Here is a 6,395-nt window from a genome sequence, read left to right as displayed (position 1 = left end):
GAAACTTAATTTTCCGACCTCGGTTACCGACGACGACGCTTACGAAATAACACAAAACGCACCCTGAGTTATTGTGCTTTCCTTAGGGATCTCTCTTATGGTAGTAACAGGTCGTTTGGTGTCGATTTAAGGGTGGTTTGAGGGCTCGTCGGAGAAATTGGACACTCGCCGACGTTTGTCCAAAATCTCTCTCTCTCTCTCTCGAAATTTTCTCTCTTTTCTCCCTTTGCAGGTGTTCTGAAGATGTTGGGCTGAGGGTGGGCATGCTGTGGCCGTCGTTTCGCGTGGGTTCCGCGAAACTCAGCGGTCGCCGTAAAACTCGCGGGTTTTCCGGTGACTGGGTTTTTTTTTTTTTTTTCGTTTTCATTTATTTATTTATATATATATATANTTCTTTCCCGGGTCGTTACATTATCTACCCCTAAAAAGAACTTTCGTCCTCGAAAGTCTCAAACTCTTGTACCAACTCGGGGTATTTCTCTCTTATCTCGTCCTCACGCTCCCATGTGGCTTCCTCGCTGTGGTAATTCCGCCACAGTACCTTAACGAACGCAGTACTCCTGTTGCGTAAGGTTTTTAGATTCTTACTGGTTTTTCCTCGTAGCTCAGATCTTCATTGAGTTGGAGTGGTTCGTAGTCTATTATGTGGATAGGATCCGTAATGTACTTCCTCAGCATCGACACATGAAATACATCATGTACTCCTGAGAGGGCTGGAGGTAAGGCTAACTTATACGCTACCGGACCAACTCGCTCTAGGATCTCGAATGGTCCAATGAATTTAGGACTTAACTTGCCCTTATGTCCGAATCTTAACACACCTTTCATTGGTGCCACCTTGAGGAATACTAGGTCCCCCACCTCAAACTCCAGGCTTTTACGCCTTACATCGGCGTAGCTTTTCTGTCTACTTTGAGCGGTACGCATCCTCGCTCGAATTTTCTGGACAGCCCCATTCGTGAGTCGAACCAACTCGGGTCCTACTAATTCTTTCTCTCCTACCTCGTCCCAACATAGTGGGGACCTACACCGTTTCCCGTACAGGGCCTCAAACGGTGCCATTCCAATAGTTGCTTGGAAACTGTTGTTATATGAGAATTCCATTAGGTGTAGTTTGGAATCCCAACTTTCCTTAAAATCTAGTACGCAAGCACGTAGCATGTCCTCTAGAATTTGGTTTAAACGCTCCGTTTGTCCATTTGTTTGGGGGTGAAAGGCGGTACTAAAGTCGAGGCGGGTACCCAGTGCTTTTTGAAGTCCGCGCCAAAACGCTGACGTAAAGCGTGGATCCCGATCCGACACTATAGACACTGGGACTCCATGTAGTCTTACTATTTCTTTCACGTACAGTTGTGCCCAATTGTCAACTGTATATGTAACCTTCTCAGGTAGAAAGTGTGCCAACTTGGTCAACCTATCGACAACTACCCAGATCACTGTATAGCCCTTGGGTGTTTTGGGTAAACCTACTATGAAGTCCATCGCTATGTTTTCCCACTTCCACTCCGGTATGCTTAGGGGCTACAACAACCTCGCCGTCTTTTGTCTTGGAGCTTTCACTTGTTGACAAACTAAGCACTTGCTCACAAACCCGGCCACATCCCTCTTCATGCTCTTCCACCAAAAGTGTTGTTTTAAATCTTGGTACATCTTAGTACCTCCTGGATGCATCGCAAATGGTGAGTTGTGAGCTTCCATCAGTATTTCCTTCCTTAAATCTTCTATTGCCGATACACATAAGCGTCCTTGATACAATAGTCCTTCATCTGATGACTTCGAGAATCCATCTACTGGACTTTCGTCTAGTTGTCCTAGGACTTTCTGTAGGTTAGGATCCTCTCGTTGGGAGGCAATAATTCTCTGCCTAAGCGTAGGTTGTACCGTGAGTCAAGCCAGCTGTGCTATGACTCCCTCGGTCGCTACAGCTATGTTGGCTCGCTCGAACTCTCTTTGTACCCTTACTTCCCTCGTAATGAGGGCCGACGAGTGGACCGTCTTCCTACTCAAGGCATCTGCAACCACATTTGCTTTCCCAGGGTGGTACTGGATATCTACGTCATAATCCTTCACCAATTCTAACCACCTTCTCTGCCTCATGTTTAACTCTTTCTGGGTGAAGAAGTATTTCAAACTTTTGTGGTCGGTAAAAATTTGGGTTTTCTCGCCATATAGGTAATGTCGCCAGATTTTCAACGCGAACACTACAGCGGCCAACTCTAGGTCATGGGTAGGGTAGTTCTTTTCATATTCTTTAAGTTGACGAGATGCGTATGCGACAACCTTGCCGTGTTGCATTAACACACATCCCAGTCCTTTCATGGAGGCATCATTATAGATCACATATCCTTCTGAGCTCTCGGGTACTATGAGTACCGGGGCAGTTACCAATCTCTCTTTTAGGTTCTGGAAGCTTGCCTCACAAGCATCATCCCATCTAAATGGCACCCCTTTTTTGTTAACTTTGTTAAAGGTGAGGATATTTTAGCGAAGTCCTGTACGAACCTACGATAATATCCCGCCAATCCTAGGAAACTCCTTACTTCCGTTACCGTAGTTGGGCGTTCCCACTTTGTAATCGCTTCGACCTTGGTGGGATCTACAGATATTCCGTCCTTTGACACCACGTGTCCTAGGAAAGAGACTTGTCGTAACCAAAATTCGCATTGGGAGAACTTGGCGTACAACTTGTGCTCTCTTAGGGTGGTTAGAACTTTTCGGAGGTGTTCCTCGTGCTCTAGGTCGGTTCTCGAGTATATGAGGATGTCGTCAATGAACACAATCACAAACATGTCTAGGCATTCTTTGAATACCCGGTTCATTAACTCCATAAATATAGCTGGGGCATTGGTGAGGCCAATTGACATCACTACAAACTCGTAGTGACTGTACCTTGTCCTAAACGCTGTTTTTGGTACGTCTTTTTCATTAATCCTAATTTGGTGGTAACCGGACCGAAGATCTATCTTAGAGAATACTGTTGCTTCTCTGAGTTGATCAAACAAGTCTTCTATTCTAGGCAGAGGATATTTGTTTTTTATGGTTCTCTTGTTTAGCTCTCTGTAATCAATGCACAGACGCATCGATCCATCTTTCTTCTTAATAAACAACACTGGCGCACCCCAGGGGGACACGCTAGGTCGAATGAATCCTTTATCTAGTAAGTCTTGCATTTGCGCCTTGAGTTCCTTCAACTCTGCTGGCGCCATGCGATAGGGTGCTTTGGAAATAGGCCCAGTTCCCGGCTCGAGTTCGATGACGAAGTCTACCGCTCGGGAAGGGGGTATTCCAGGTAAGTCATCCGGAAATACATCCGGGAACTCGTTTACTATTGGCACGTTTACTAGGGTCTCTTCCTTTCCTCTCACGTCTACAGCACATGCTAATATAGCCCATCCACCTTGTTGGACTAACCTCTTTGCTTTCATCATCGAGACTACCTTGGGGGTAATCCCGGGATTTGTGCCTTTAAATTTAAAGGTAGGTCCTATCGGTGGTGAAAATTTTACTTCCTTTTTGCGACAGTCTATACTAGCTCGATTTTCAGCTAACCAATCCATGCCTAGTATGACGTCGAAATCTGTCATGTTTACCACCATCAGGTCAACGCTTAAAGTTTGGTTCCCTATGATTACTTGGCCATCCTTTACTCTATCCCTAGATACTAAGTCTACCCCCGCAGGGGTGCTTACAGACATTTCATGCAATAAGGGTTCTAATTCGAACCCTACTTGTACAACAAAAGGCATGGAAATAAAGGAATGCGTGGAACCAGAATCAAATAAGGTAAAAGCGAAATGACCTAAAATGGATAGTGTACCTGTCACCACGGCGTCGGACCTCCCAGTGTTCTTGCTGGTTGACGCGTATGCCCTAGCTTGAGTTCGTGGTGGTGCTGGTTGATCCATTTGCTCTACTACTCTGGGCGGGTTTGCTTGTGCTGCAGCATTTCCGGCCGTGCAGTTCACGGCGATGTGCCCCTCTTGACCACATCTATAATACGCTCGGCTGCCAGCCATGCACCTCCCACCGTGTAGTCTTCCACAGATAGTGCACCCTTCCTCTCTCCTCCCTCTGGCCCCATCTTGATTCTTGGGGTTCCTGTCAGTATGTCGGGGAGGGCGTCGCTCACCCCATCTAGGAGCGGGTCTATTATTGGAACGGTGCCTACGTGCTGGTGGTGGGCGGTCAGAGCCTCCTGATTCATAAGGACACTTCTGCCCAATTATAACTGGCTCTTCATGTCGTTTCTCATCCTTTGGTTTCTCTAAAGCCTTGGCAGTTCTCAAGGCTTCCTCATAGGTCTTTGGGTTGAACGCCTCCAACATGCGGCGGATTCTTGGTTCCAAACCCAATACAAATTTCTCTGTCATCTTTTCCTCAGTGTCCACCATGGACGGTGCAAATCTCTTGAGTTTATTAAACTCTCTGTTGTACTTCTCCACTGTGAGCCCTCCCTGTACTAGGTGGGCGAACTCCTGCTGCCTTTTAAGTCGCTCTGACTTAGGATAATATTCTTTAAGGAAGGCCTCCTTAAATCGTTCCCAGTTCATTGGTCCCCCTTCTGGGTTAAGGAGGGTTTTGTTATCTCTCCACCATATCTCTGCGTCCTTTTGTAGGACGAAGGTTGCACAGGCGACCTTTTGGTTCTTTGGGCACTCCATAGTCTCAAAGGTGGTTTCCACCGCTGCAATCCACATTTGGGCTTCTATGGGGTCTACCAGGGAACCAGTGAATGGTCGAGGGTCGTATCTCTTGAAATCCCTTATCCAGTTTGAACATCTAACAGGTTGTGGAGGGTTTACTGGGGCATTGGCCTGAGCAGTGGCCTATGCTTGTGCTTGTGCCTGTGCCTGTATCTGTGCCTGTACCTGTGCCAGTGCCAACGCCTATGCCTGGGCCTGTGCTTGGGCTTGTTCCTTGGCCTGTTGTAGACTGGCTTGCTGATTGGTTACCAAGGTTTGAATTAGGGCTTGGATGGAGTCACACATTAACCTAGGGTAGGCTAGGGTGGAGCTTCAGGTGTGACTTGGAGTGGTAGGGTAGGCTGGGGTGGAGGTTCTACTTGTGGTGGAGGCTCTACTGGTGGTGGAGGCTCAGCTTGTAGTGGAGCTGGAGGAGGTAGCTCAACTGGTGATAAGACTGGGGGCGGCGTAACTGTTACCGGCCCAGTCTCTAATCTTTCTTGAGGTGGGCCCTCTACTGCCAACCTCGTCCTACTTCTCTACGACGGGGTCGCCCCCTTCCTCGTCTTCCTCTTCCTCTTCCTCGTCCTCCGGACATGGTTCTATAAACCAATATAAGGTTGCTTAAGTCTAAGGCCTTAATACTATGCATATATATATATATATATAACAATACGCACACTATACAATACATCGTAACGCCAAAGAAGTAAACATTCACCATGCTAAGCATCATATCATGCTATTAACAAAATTACTCAGCATGCACCACATGACGTCATACTCTTAAATAAATACGTGAAATATCACAACCATTTCAGTAATGTCAACATAACAAAAAAAATGCATGCGAGTTTTAAAACGTTTCTCTTTTCTTATCTTATGCAAGGCGTACCTGACGGTGACAGGGCATCAACGTTGGGACCATGGAGCGTGCCAAGCCTACATCGTAGGCTAGTCTACAGAATCTAAAACCTAGAGCTCTGATACCAACTGTAACGACCCTAAATTTCCACATATCTAGAGTCGCCACTAACGTCTCATGCTCATCTCTAATGCAGAATAAAAACCTAAGCATGCTCATCTTTATTAGCGGAAAAATTTAAAACTTCAGAATACATTAAAACATTGGAAAACATTGGAGTTCAAAATGATAAAATAACACGATTACAAATTAATTAATATAAATGAATGAAATGCAAATGCCCTATCCTAACCAAGACTAGGAATTAAATATGCAACTATCCTATGCACGCGCCACAGTCTCTGATCACGATGCCACCGTCAACCGTACATGGGAGCCTTGCCTTTACCTGAAAAACAATATGGCACACGGCCTGAGTATTTCGAAGAAATACTCAGTAAGTGACCCCACTATAGGGGCCATGCTAATGCAAACACATGCAATCATGAATAGGGACCTATCTCTAATCATTTTAGGGGTGGCTTCCAGTCTCGGACAAATTGGATGTGTAGTACTTCCCTACACACGACTCACACGTGCGAGTGTGAGTCCCCAGGGCGCTCGCACACCCCCTGGACCCTCTGGTCAAGCTAATCTGTAGCGACGTCCGAAGGTCAGCGGAACCCCATAGTGTCATGCGCCTCATGAACACCCTCATCTGTGTGCTTTCGCACCTGTGCGCATTCGCGCTCATCATAAGGTGCGCGTCCGCACTCATCATCTCTAGGGGAAGTAGCCCTATGCTTATG

General features: G+C 46.5%; 1 pseudogene; it reads right to left on the bottom strand.

Moving 5' to 3' along the window:
- Positions 1–400: 400 nt before the first annotated feature.
- LOC111433396 lies at positions 401–4,661 on the bottom strand (annotated as a pseudogene).
- Positions 4,662–6,395: the final 1,734 nt, after the last annotated feature.

The sequence above is a fragment of the Cucurbita moschata genome, unplaced genomic scaffold (assembly GCF_002738365.1).
Source record: "Cucurbita moschata cultivar Rifu unplaced genomic scaffold, Cmos_1.0 Cmo_Scf00042, whole genome shotgun sequence".
NCBI lineage: Eukaryota > Viridiplantae > Streptophyta > Magnoliopsida > Cucurbitales > Cucurbitaceae > Cucurbita > Cucurbita moschata.
This window is presented reverse-complemented; position numbering and strand designations above follow the sequence as displayed.